A 13,859-nucleotide genomic window follows, 5' to 3' on the forward strand; every position below is an offset into this window, starting at 1 on the left:
TCCTAGAGCCTTACCTTCTCCCTGACCCCCATACAGTCAACTGTTAAACTAAGCCAGTCCACACGCTGCTTCCCACATACACGGCACACACTCTCTCTCTACATTTGCATAGGCTTTGAACAGCTGTTTCCACTTTCTGAAGTCTTGATCATTTTTCAAGGTCCAAGACAGAAGCAACTTTTTAAATAAATTCTCTATAGTTATCCCAACCAGAAGTATTATCACTCAGGGGTCCCTCACATGTGAGCTCCTGAATTTTCCTGCTATTATAGTTACACATACACATATCTCATCTTTCCTATAATATTACAAATTCTTAGGTGAAACAGAGTGACATTTTATTTTCTGTATCCTCCTCAGTACTTTGCCGAATGCTTTGAAAGTAGCAAACACTCAATAAAGACCTATTTAATTGAATTGATGTCAATTTTTTATGACAAATTTAACATTTTTAGATGGAGCTATTTTGCTAGAGTTTCCAAATGCTTTTAGGAAATGGTATAACTTATGAATTAAATTTTATATTGTAAAAATGATTCTGATTTTTAAAGTCCAGCATGTGAGTGAAAAAAATTAATGGTAATATTTTAGCATGGAAAACACCCATGAGAAAATATAAAATTTAAAATAGGATTCTGTCACTCATTTAATGTGTGTTAAATATTATTCTATGTTCCATTCAGTATTATAGAGTGTTGAAAAAGACAGAGAAGAACTTTGTCCTTTTGGAGTTAATTCTAAGTAGAGAGATAGGTGGATGTTCCAGCCACATCTTAAATGATTTCATAGGCATTGATTTCTGTGAATCTTTATACAGGTAGCCCCATTAAAAATATTTTTCTGAATTATATAAAAGTTATAACTTTATTAACTTATCACACTAATAAATTCCACACAAGCATCTATTGGTATAGTGATATCAAGGCACTTTGCTAAACTCACAGTTAAGTGAGAAATCACAGATGATTTAAGCAAGAGAATGCACTGCGTTCATTATGTCAAAGTTTGTTCACAAGGGAGAGTATCAAGAAATACCTATGTACGCCAAAGCTCATAGCATCACAAAACGGGCTAGGTCTGACCCAGGAGGGGGGATACAGAGCATGAGGGAAGGGGCAGGTGCTTAGATGCTTTGGCCACGGAGCAACAAAGAAATATTGGGACTGGTAAATATGCCTGGAATTGTTCCTGCGTTGATGTTAGTGTTTTTTTTTCCTGGACCAAATGCTTTCTGGACCAGGAAAGGGAGTTTTCCCCAAGAGAAAGTAATGGAGGGAAAATGAGACCCTAGAAAGGAGAGTCTGTATGGAGTGAATTGCTGAAAGAGCAGGAGCTGAGGGGATGTGTTCTTACAAAGGAAAATTTGTGTCAAGCAAATTCAGGTGCGAGACCTCCTGCAATGGAGAAAGGAATCTCAACTCTCTCTCTCTCTGTTTCTCTCTCTCTCCCTCTCTCACAGAGATTCAGCTTTAAAATCTGGGGGCCCAGAGAGTGTGAAGCCTGTCAGGAAAGAACTTGTTTCTCATAATCTTCCTGCCTATTCTCACCCTCCCGCTTTGGGAGAGTCAGAACTTGAGTTAGTAAGGGTGACAAGGAAGGGTGGAAGAGAATCTGAGGAACACTGGTGCTTTCTTTCTCAACTTCTAATCTGAAATAGGCTCCTGTTGGGGACAGAGAGAAGATTCAGTCTCCAAGTTCAGAGTTTTAATTGTTGCATTGGTCTAGGCATACTAAGTTTTGAACAGAGACTGCAATTAAAATATGATGAGAATCACTTGAATGTTTTGGATAAAAATTTCTTTGGTAGGTCTGATGAAAACATAGGTAGTATGGACTGGATGAAGTGACATTTGAAGTCGGTCTTAAAATACAGGTTTGTAAAAAGGAAGAGAAAAGCACATTCTAAATGAATACATGGTTATAAATATCCTCAAAGTTTTATTTTATGTGCAAACAGAAAATCTGGGTAGAGGAGAGGCTTGTATTGAAAAAATGTGGAAAAGATACATTGGTGACTTGCTTGTAAAAGATTTCTGATGGCCAAGCTAGGAAGTTCAGACTTCCTTTTAAGTGCTGAGCTTATATTTAATGCCTTTTACACTGGGGAATGGAATGGTCAAGCCAGTTTTTCCTCAAACTTCATCTGGTAGTGATACTGCCTGTTGTAAAAGAAAGGCAATATCACTCTTTTTTAGTTACATCATTATATTTTCTCCATAGCATCTTAGTTCTCTTGCTTATTATCTGACTCTCACTATTTAATGTAACCTGAATGAGAGCAAGAGTGCTCCTAAATTTTTGTCGTTCAGTGCTATAGTATCTCTACAACAGTGACTGGAAACACACTAGGCACTCAGTGTTGGCGAAATAAATAATAAATGAAGGGGGAGAGATTGGAGGAGATAAACTATTACAGGTGATGGAGAGTAAGTGATGATAACCTGGGCGAAGGTTTTGGCAGCAGTAGCAGTGAGAAGAACACACTGTACGGGATGACTTATGAAGGAGGAATCCCTGAAGAACCAAATGGAGGGGAAATCTCATAGGCAATTCCAACAGCTGGGACTCTTTTCTGGTGAAGATGATGGTGCCCCTCCTCGATTCTGGAAATAAGAAGGCAGAAGCGGGTTTGGGATGGGGAGCGGTTTTTAGCGTTAGCTAGATAGAGCTGTCCTGTCAGTGGGAGGGTCCAGTGCAGGTGCCCTTATCAGGTATAAGCACTGTAAGCATCAGGCTCTGCTAGATACACAGTGTAGCTTTCAACAATTTAACATTTAGAGGCCCGAGACAGCCCTCTAAATATGAGGAATCAAATTATTTTTTACTGAGCGAGTGTGTGGGCGGGGGTGGGGGTGTATAGTCTATTTTCTATTGCTTTTGTCTTCATTAAGTCCATTGTTAAGTGTGGAATGCAAGGGAACAAAAGAGGTTGCACAGACCCTTTAGGAGGTAAAGCTGGTGTCCTGGCCCAAGTCTCCTTCACCCCCTGCTGCCCCACCTCATTCCCTCTTTAGCGTGTACCCTGCAAGGCTCTGGACACTGCTTAGGAAACTATCTTTGGCTGTATTTGTGAGGATCACCAGCTTCAAATAAGCAGCTATTCACTTGAATGAAGTAGATGCTGAGTGGAGAATGTATAAAAAATTGCCAAGTAAAGTTTTTCTCCTGTTCTGCAGATCCAGAAGGCAAAGGGGAGAACTGACAAAAAAAAGTTTTCCCACATCCCCCTAGCTCACAAGGATATAGTTATAAAGACAATTTGAGTTTTAAATGTGCAGTTATCCAAATCCAGAAGCATTTCTGTTCTTAGAAATAATGTTTTCATTGATGAGACTCTTCAAACACCAGTAACTTCCCTTTGAAACATCTCAATATTGCAATTGTAAAATATAGGATAAAAGATTAAAAATGAGAAACTTTTCTAATAAAAATATCCAAAAGATATGTATTGTATGTGTTTGTGTATCTTTGTGGAATTTAATGTAGGTAATAGAAGAAAAATTCATTTGCAATGGAAACAATATGATGTTTCCAGAAAATGAATCTTTCCACACAATTCTCAGAGACTGGGCTTTATTAGTTGAGTTTAATTAATTAATTAATACTCAGGCTTGCAGAATTTATTTCAGACAACTGATTAATCTAATTAGAGTGAACTTGCTGTGGGGAATAATTTTGTACAGTAATTTACTGGGTGTCCTTTGTAGAACCATCATTTGATGTCCAGTTGTTATGGACTGAATGTTTGCTCGCCCCTCCCATTCAAATGCTGAAGCCCTAACTCCAAAGGGATGGTATTTGGAGGATGGACCTTTGGGAGGTAAGTGGGTTTAGATAAGGTCATGAGGATGGGGCCCCATAATGAGACTAGTGTCTTTGTAAGAAGAGGAAGAGAGACAGGTGTTGTCTCTTTCTTTATTAGGTGAGGACATAGCAGGAAGTGGGCTCTCACCAGAACCGGATCTGCCTGCACCTTGATTTTGGGCTTTCCAGTGTGGCCTAAAGAAAGAGCCACATACTAAACTTGACAAGCTCAGGGGAGGCCTGTGTGGTGGGCCCTAGAAACTCAGAGACTGAAAGTAGCTATATAGGATGGTCTGAACATCAAAATTCCTAACAGAAGTGGGTAATGGTGGGCAGTCACATCCAAGGCATGTAGGTTCCTTGGCAAAGGTCACTCTTCACCTTAAGTGAGGCTGCCTATTGTCTTTTTGCATCTAAGATGACATACCTTTGAAATGTCAGAGTAATCTTTTCCAGACACCTCAGGGTACAACCTCTACCTGAGGGCAGGAGACCACAGAACCCCTCATTGTTATGTCCTTCCCTGAATATCATGTCTACGTGCAGTAAATGTCAACTAACTATCCTGTACCCACCAACGTAAAAAATTGTGTCTTCCAGTTTTACTTTTTATCCAATCCCAGAGATTTCCCCACTTCGCTTTCTCTTGTCCCTTTAATCTACCACCAATGATTTCATGTAACTCCTTTAGGCCGCCTCCTTTTATTGTAACGCATAAAATTAGCTGAAAAAATACAATTCTCTGGAGCATTCTTTCAATCTGTTGAGATTTCACTTCCTGGCAAATAAACTCAAAAATTCTTTACAGGTTTGGAAGCTTCTTATGTTGACACTAGCCTCCAGAAATGTTACAACTAAATGTTTGTGGCTTAAGCCAACTAGTTTATCGCATTTTGTTATACCAATTTGAGGAGATTAAGACAGTAGTGTTTCTCAAACCTGAATGTGTTTAAGAATAATCTGGAAGCTTAATTAATATGTGTATTCCTGAATCCCAACATAAAGAAAAGTAGTCTGGGATGCATCTGTCCCAGTATTTTTCCTTTTAAGTAAATTCAGAGTGACTTCAATGCATGCTCTTCTGGGCAACGATTTGATGAACAGTATTTACAGCAGAAGTAAGCAGATGATGGTTGTTGGTACAATAGGTGGGAGGGTGGGAAGAAAAGGAAGAAGAGAGCTGCTCTGACCTTGTCTTTCAACTTTCTCATTCTTCCCTACTTCACGTTCCAACTTTTTCCAACTAAGTAGCATGCTTAAAATTACCAGATCCCCTACCTATATCACATAGCAACAAATGCAAATTTAGGATTTTAGAAAGGAAAAATGTGGGGTAGAGGAGCACTCTATTACATCTCAATGTTTTTCCTTAATTTGTTCAACGGCTACAGGAAAGGTCTTTTTTTTTTTCTCTCAAGTTACTGCATCATGTATATTCAAGAAATCATAGCCAAAAAAGGGCTTTTCATAGACAAAACTATGAAGTAGGCAAAAATTATAATTTTTCACTCTGCCCATTTCTCATTAAACTGGATGGAGTTGGCTTTTCTGGAAAAAAAAAGAACCAATAAATCCAGTGTGTTGGAGGATTACTGCACTACTGGACCTAGATGTATATGGTCTTTTATACGTCATGGATGAAACACTTTAGTTTAAAATTCAGAAAATTCAAGGAACCAAGACAGATACTAGAAGAGATACGTTTTGGAGGGGGAGTAAGGCTCTTAACCTTCTTAAGAACATCTTTCCCAAGGGCAGGACTTGAGCAAAGTCTATGGAGGGGATGGGTTAGGAATCTAAGATGCATACTGTGGCTTCTTATTAATTCTCAAGTGTGGTTTGATCTGGTCACCATTGTATCTGGACTTGACAGAAATCACTTGGATTAATGCATCAGCATGTAGAAGGTTGTTTTTAGAAAAAAAAATAAGTGTCTTCAAAATAGAAACAATTAATTATATTTTCCAGATCTCATTTTCTCCTTAAGGCAGATACAAATTCCTACTGTTCTAGCCTTATAGTGCCATCTCCCAAACTGGCATTATTTTGACATATTTTGTAAAAGCAGTTTCCATTATGTTGTATTCATCAACACATGGTGAATTGAAGCTGTTAAGGAAAATACAAAATATTACTAATTATCTGCTATATGTTATTAACAATCAAAAGAAATAGTCTTCACCAGATGGAGGGACAGATCTGTGATATTCATTCATGTTTTATGTCCATAAAGTATTCTAACACAAATCAGAGAAAACCTTTTGAGTAAAACTTCATATTTCAGCTGTTTGATTATCTGAAATGAAATATAAATTTATACAACCAAGACAGCAGGTTTCCTGCCTGTGTGAAAGCACTTAGGTTAGAAAATCATGAGATATAGGTTTCCCAGAGCCTCCCTATTAACTGAGACTTTGGCATCATCAGCAGGTCACTTTGCTTCTCTTGTTCTTGGTATGTTTAATTTTTTTTTAAATTTTTATTTAGTTATTGATTTCAGAGAGAAAGGAAGGGGGTGGGGAGAGAGAGAGAGAGAGAGAGAAGGAAAGAGAGAGAACCATTGTTGTTCTACTTATTTATGTATTCATTGGTTGAGTCTTATATGTGCCCTGACCAGGGATTGAACCCCAAACCTTGGCGTATCGGGGACAACATTCTAATCCACTGCCTACCTGGCCAGGACTGTGTTTAGAATTTGAAACCCTTGAGCTGGTCCTTTTTTAAAGTTGTTGTATATGTTATGAATAAATAGCCAAATGCATAAAATGCTATGCTTCTTACATAAAGATGAAAAGACTATTTCAGTTGGGTAAAGAAATTTCAAAATTTGACTAGTCTTCAAAACATTTTTACCAGCTCACTTTCCTGTTGGGAATTAGGTACTAAGAGGAGGAAAAAAAAATCAGCATTTTAGTCTTAACAAGCAGAAATGCTATTCACCTACATGCCATCTCTTTATGAGACTATATTCTTGCCACTGTATTTGGTTTTGCAGATTATGCTGTGCATCAAAATTAGGCTTTATGAATAAATTTTGTCCCCATTTTCACACCTGGTGTTTATTTCTCAGCTTGTTAATAAACCTATATTTTCACAGACTTTTCTGATTCTTCTTTTTTCCTTGGTTCTAGTCAATTTTAAGTAATTTTTCATTTATTTCTTCCACTTGCATTGCATTGTCCTTCAGAAGAGACTGTGACTAGTTTGGGGTAGATAAAGGCTCAACCTGTAGAATTCTATGCTGGGTTCCATTTGACTAGTCATTGGTCTCCTTTACCAAAATATGTTTTCCTTGGAGCTCAGAAAATGTTTGTTGAATAAAATGAAATTCAACATAAAATATAAATAGAGAGACAATATAGCTTAATAGTATAGAAAAAGGGACTTGTAATAAGAAAGTTTTGAATTCCAGTTCTTGAGTTGTTAAAGACTTGAACTGGGAAAAATTACTTTATCTCTCTGGGCCTCCATTTCCTCTTCTTGAAAATGAGTATCAGAATGCCTACCTCACATGGCTCTTGTGAGTATTAAATTAGATAGATAATCCATGCAATATTTTAGCAGAGTTCTCAACACATGGCAATTGGTCAATAATATCAATTATTATGACATACCTTCAGTTTTGTCACTTCACAGCACACAGCATGATAGCTCTGTAGAGTGTTAGAATATCTACATTGGAAATTTTATTATTTATTTTTTGTATTTCTTAGTTGTTTATTTATCAAGAGAAACTATTCCTTAGTTCAAATATTCATGTCCAGGAAAACAGGTCAGTGACAAACTTCCATGGAATTCAACCCAAAGAAAGTCTTTACATTGCAAGATCACTTTGCACTCTGAAAGATACCAGCCTTCCTCATCGCCTCAAAATCTTTAGTGGCATCATAATATCTGTAGAAATCTGTGTATGCCTTCTTCCTTGGTCAGCCACAGCAAACTTATAAAAAGATGCAGCCTCCAGGGATACAGTGATGACTCCATCAATGTGAAATCACAGACACTTGGCCAGAAGGCCACACATAAGACGTTTTGTCAAAGCACTGGAGGATATGGCAGTCACATTCTCCTCTACACTAACACCCTTCCTGATGGAAAACTGGATGAAAATCCAGGCTATATTTGAAATTTTAAATCTAAATACATCTGTTAAGTGGAGGAATAAGGCTTTTTTGTAGGGTGGAAACTCTTCTCTAGAGTTTTGAATTTGATTTTTAGAATACCTTCACCTTTAGACATGCTTGTGAAATTTTGTATATGTTTAACACTTTTTCTTGCACCCCCATGGCATTTCCAAAAATTTTTAATAATAGGTGTTTAATAAATATTTGTTGACAGATTGCTTCCCTATCCCTATTAATAAACTTTTCTTTCTGAAAATATTTTTTTTGGAGGGAAGCATCTTTAAATTGTTATTCTCTTAATAATCCCATGCTACATATGTACCCTGTAATGTTTTTCAAACTATGTGTTTGGTAGCATGGTTTTGAAATTTTCTAATTGGTGTGTGCCTATACTCTTCCAGATGAATTTATTCAAATGTTGTATGTATATGTGGTTGTGGTTGTGTTTGTGCATGTGTGTAGTGCTACACAGGCAAGTAAAAATGACAGCTACCTTTGGCTTGCTGTGGACACACCCTCTCTACATGTGGTTTTATTTTCAAACATGATGTTTTAGTCTATACTTGTATAGGTTATACCTGAATGTTTTCCAAGTTTATTTTTCTTTTTTGTTCTTAAAGTACAGTGTACCATTTTCAGTTTCATATAAAGATTATTCACTTGGTGGGGAAATATTATAGTCTGTGTAGACACAGACTTCTTAGAATGCCTCAGTCCCAGGGAGAAGTCACAAGTTTATTAATGGCTTACTTTCCCTACACCAAGAAAATTGATTTCCCCTTTGTTTCTAAGGAAAATCATTTTGAGGGTACTCACCACTCTGTGATGAATGGAACTATAAAAACACTTTGGGCTTTCAGGAGGAAGAATACTCGTTTAAAAATTTTTTTATTCCATGTAGTCTAATTTTATTTTCTTAAAGATATATTCAGTATTGGAATGCCAGTGCTTTTTACTGTTTCCTTAATTTAATCTACATGAATGTTCTTATGTGCAGTCTAATGCTCACCAAGCAGTGAAAATAAAATGTGAAATTGTGGTTTTAACTGCTGATTCACTTTACTCTGAGCCTTATATTTTCTAGACTTGGCAAGGGAAACCTAGGTACTTATTTCCTGATTTATATAATTTACTCTTCTACTGACTACCATAACTTACATCTCAATGGCTGGGACTTGGAGAAACAGTTGTGTGGGATGGTAAGTCTACCAATATATTTGCTTAAGATTCTTAAAAGAAGCCTACACATGGATTTCTTAGAACAAGATTTAAATTGAATAAAGTGAAAACCTGTTTCTCTCTTGTGGCTATTTAAGGTTTTTCTATTTTTAAAGTAACCTTCACATATGGTGCCTCTCTGTAAACCTAAACTTAGTCCATATTGATATATTCATGATTTAAACTTATTCTTCACAACACAGCACAGTGATGAATTCAAGCTTAATTCTATTGGATTTTAAGACTGTTTTAGTATGAAGGGACTACTGTAGTCTAACAGAATTACTATATTATGTTAACATATACATCTAAACTACACACACACTATTATATTCCTAGCACATCTTATTAATTATGGAAATCACTTTTATTTCAATAGTGAAATTTACATGACAACAGCTTCTGGGACTCAGTGGAGCATCAGACCAGCATGTCACAAAATTCCCTTGTAGTGTGGGTGTTGACAAGGTTCTGTTGACATCAAATTTGCAATGAAAATGTCTCATAAATGTGCATCCATATAGAACATTACTTAGAATAAATCAGCTCAATAGTCACATAGGTCAGTAATGTCAGAGATGAACATTTTCCCCCACTTACATTAGTAACATAAGTTATTAAGAATAGATAATCATATATATCATCTAGATGACCTGAAAGTTATGTCTCACCTATTTAGAAAAGGTGTCCATATATAGAACTCTGACCTTTGTGTTCCCTCCTGTAATTGTATAAAGCTTTTGCATTCTTCAGGTCCTGTATTAAAGTGACATGAAGACCCTAAATCAGGCAACAGAACGGACTGTCCAGAGGGGGTAGAATAGGGAGTAAGTAACAAGACAAAGCAGAACTGAGGGATAATTAGACTGAATATTACAACGAAGTTCTTAATAGGGAAAACTATTAGACTGTGAAATAGTCTTTCAAATGCACTGGAAGAAGTCATTACTTGAGCTATTTAAAATCAGACTGGACTGAAGTATTCCAAAATACAGTATGCTGTGGGGACCAAGCCTACATTAGAAATAGAAGAAGGGGAATGACCTAATAGCTTCTACCGTCTGTGTGATTACTATGATTGTACTCATTTTATGTGTTCAGTCTTGGTGGATAATCTATCATTTTATGCTACTTCTAGGGAGCAATTTCAACAAATTCATCTAATGCAGAACTGGATGCATTTAGCAGCATCTCAGAAGAGATGAAAATGCATAATAAACAGTGTAAAATAGCAAAGCTATGAGTAAACATTACTCCTTTTTTGGGGAGTAACCCCTGGAGAAAATAGTTCTCACCCTAGAACTCTGGCCACATTCCAATGTGCATAAATGCATCCTGTCTGCCTGGCTTTCAATGGAGACTAGGTATTAATTTTCATTTCTTTTGTTTAATGGTATCTTGGGAAGACGTTGAGTATAAGACAACAAATTGAAACATTTCATTCCCAAGCCAATGGCTACATTTTGGCAGGAGGTAGTGAGGACCCTGGAAAAAATCTTGGCAGTGTTTTGTGACTGATATCTATTAGAGAAACGGACAAGAAAGAGAAATAGTTTAATTTGAAGAAAAGTGTTTCACATGAAATAAGGAAGAGGAAAATGTATCCAGGATACTTGTAAATATGTTATTGCTGGCAGTCTTTCAAAACAAGACCATCCTCAATCTTGTGCTGGTCTGGTTGGTCATCTGTCATGAAGTACAGACGTTAGGCAGGTGACCTTTTGACAATTATCCTAGTTCTTTTATTCAATAAAAATATTAATTAAATTTAATTAACACTTAATTTTATCTTATCAATACCTAATCTCCAATGAAAACCAGGCATATAGGATGCATTTACATTTGTTCAACCTACCAAATTTAATTGCAGTGATACAAATTTAGAGATGGGATCATTTTGATGTTTGGTCATTGTGAGGTTAATCTTCTGATATACACTCAGTTCTTTTCATGTGTATGGCACAACTTTTTAAAAAGATCATCATACACAAATGAGTGGATCATAGAATATATTTTCATTATTAATATTTTCTGCTTTTTTAGATTTTCATACATTTTCTCCATTTACTAATCATATATTCCTGAACTGTGAAAAAATACATTCAATTTAAATAGAGGTGTCTATCTCCCAATTCCCCCAAATTTATTCTATTTCTTGTATCGGTATAATTTGCTGTGATTTCATTGGCAAAGATCTAACTCAAAGAACAAGAGATTTTATATGTTTTTTTTTTGGGGGGGGTGATGCAGAGACTTGTCAATACTAAAAGATATTCTTACAATTTACCCTCATTCTTTTATTTGTGAAAAATAAGTTTCAAGACTTTCTACTCAGTTTTCATCCTGAGCACTTGTGCTATTCTGAATATTAATCAAGTCAGCCTTAGGGCCTATCTATTCAAAACATCCTTGTAGTTTTCCTGGATGATCAGACTCTGAATGGATGGACAGCTAAAACCTACAGGTGTGAGGAATCTTTGTAAATATAAGATACTGCCAATATCAAAGGGAAATATCACTTTTTTAAGGTCTTGTGTATAACAACTTCCAAAATCTGTTCAAATTCTACAGGGCAGTTTTAAGGGGGGGAGGGGAGGAGCATAACCCTACAGAATCATTAACTAATAATCTAAACATCTTTGGTAGAAACTCTGGAACCCATAGGAGTTTGGTGTAATGGCAATCTCAATGTTCTTGTCATGCCTATATTAAATAAGTTCACACAGACAATTCCAGTTCAGGTAGCAGTCTTAAAATACAAGATCAAATAAAACAAAGCAGACTTAGATATAGGTCAATAAAAAATGTTTCTCTACCAATAAATGCTCTTTCTCACTCAAAGAAACACAATATAGCTGCACTGGACAGTTCTACGATCAGGCAGCACAAATACATTGAAAGAGAGAAACTCAAAGTAATGAACTATTGCTGAGGTCTTTAACTCACACTAACTTCAACTCACGTTGATCTCAACTTTGAACATACAAGAGATGTAAGCTACGTATGTCAGACACAGCGCTATTCAAACAGTAGAGATATTTTATTAGCAAATTAGCTGAGCACCTGGCCACAGATTATTAGAAGTGCACAGTTTTGTTATTTGTTATCAAAATACACAATGCTTTAAAACACTTAAAAGGCAGAGGGATGTCTCCTTTTGTTATCTGGCTAAAAGTGTTATACCTTGGGGATCTTCCACGTTTGTCGTCCCAGGGAAGGAGCTAGATGAAAATCTAAATGAAATCCTTAAGAAACAAGCTTATTGTATATATTACCGAGCCTATTTCTAGATCTCTGAGTTATCTCACTGTCGGATAAGAAAATGGAACAGGATAGATGAAGAGATGTGCTTCCAGTCTGGCTTTTCGATTTTCCGCTCAAGCCAAAGGGAGCAAAGGGCATCGAGTTAGGGATAATTTCCAAGCGTGTTTGCAGCAGCGAGAACCTCTGGCCCCTTCTGGCTGCAGAGAGTATCCCGGCTGCAACACCGACCAGGTCCCGCTGACCGCTGCCCACCTAGCCTGGCAACCTCCACACCCACATGAAACAGCCACAGTGGCAGCCTGTCATCGCAGGATTTCCTGTGCACAAAGCCTAAGGCACCCCCAAACTGAAACATTTCCTGAGACCAGAATAGGGCTGGAGGTGGTTGGCTGATGAGACTAGCCTCTCTGGGGGTCTGCGAGCGTTAGTTGTCCCTCCACCTCTCTCACCATGGCTGCAGATCTGTGCCCTGAAAGCTACCTCCCTCCGGGAGACGCCGAAGTGCGCTCACACACACAAACTCTCACTCACGCACACCCACATGGCCTCTGCCCTCCACCTTCCCCACCCTGGCAGAACTGTAGGGACTGGTCTGGGCTCTGCCTCAACTTTCCCGGCTGCACCTACCACCCCACGCGGCACCCGAGCCTCCGCGCCCTCGCCGGGCGCCCTGCAGAGGGACACGTCCTTCTCGGGGCCCCTTACCTCGCACCGACAACTCCTGGCAGGGTCTGGAGCTGACCGTGGTGGCAGCGGCGGCGGCTGAGCCGGCACCCGGGCTCTGGCTCATGTTTGGTCTTCCTCATCCGACACAAAAGAGGTAGCTTGCTGGCTTTGTCCTTTCCAGATCCAAGGAGAACTTATTTTGCCCCCGAAATGGCCAACTTGTGCGCGCCGTTTCCTGTCATAGTGCCCCCTGCCCCTGCCACCGCCCCCTCCCGGCTGCTAGCTGGACCACTGCCCGGTGGCAGAACACCCAGGCCTCCGAGTCAGTGGGGAGTGGGAAAAAGGAGGGTGGGAAGGGAAGAGAGAAAAGAGGTTGGGAAAACGGGGGACCCAGTGGTCTCTCGCGGCGGGGAGGGGCGCGGTTCCCAGCTGAGTCCCTCTCCTTCTCTTTACAGGCAAACACACTTCCCAGGCGTGGAAGCAACTTTCCTTCTCACCTTGGCCAGGCTGAAACCATAGCATCTAATTGGGACTCTTGGCAGAAGCAAGGACCTGGCTTTCTCTCCTTCTCATTCTCTCTTTCTCCTTTCCCCTCTCCGCCTCCCCCTCCGTTTTATAGGGGTGTATCTGCAGAGTCTTCAGTGAGCTAGTGTACCTAGCCGAGACTATTACTGAACGGAAAGCCAGAGAGGTTTTCCCGGCTGCTTCACCTCACCCTGAAACCCTTAGGCAGTGCATGCAAAGGTTGGGAATTTCGGAGAGGTGGGGTGAAGGGGCGTGGGG

General features: G+C 38.6%; 1 protein-coding gene across 1 annotated transcript in view; it reads right to left on the minus strand.

Moving 5' to 3' along the window:
- GRM3 (glutamate metabotropic receptor 3) overlaps positions 1–13,220 on the minus strand; it is a 207,410-nt gene extending 194,190 nt beyond the window's left edge. Inside the window, exon 1 of the mRNA XM_054563977.1 lies at positions 13,116–13,220. The gene's annotated coding sequence lies outside the window, so the exon portion shown is untranslated. The remainder of the gene's footprint in view (positions 1–13,115) is intronic.
- Positions 13,221–13,859: the final 639 nt, after the last annotated feature.

The sequence above is a fragment of the Pteronotus mesoamericanus genome, unplaced genomic scaffold (genome assembly GCF_021234165.1).
Source record: "Pteronotus mesoamericanus isolate MK-2021 breed Mesoamerican mustached bat unplaced genomic scaffold, CSHL_Meso_final scaffold_85, whole genome shotgun sequence".
Classification (NCBI taxonomy): domain Eukaryota; kingdom Metazoa; phylum Chordata; class Mammalia; order Chiroptera; family Mormoopidae; genus Pteronotus; species Pteronotus mesoamericanus.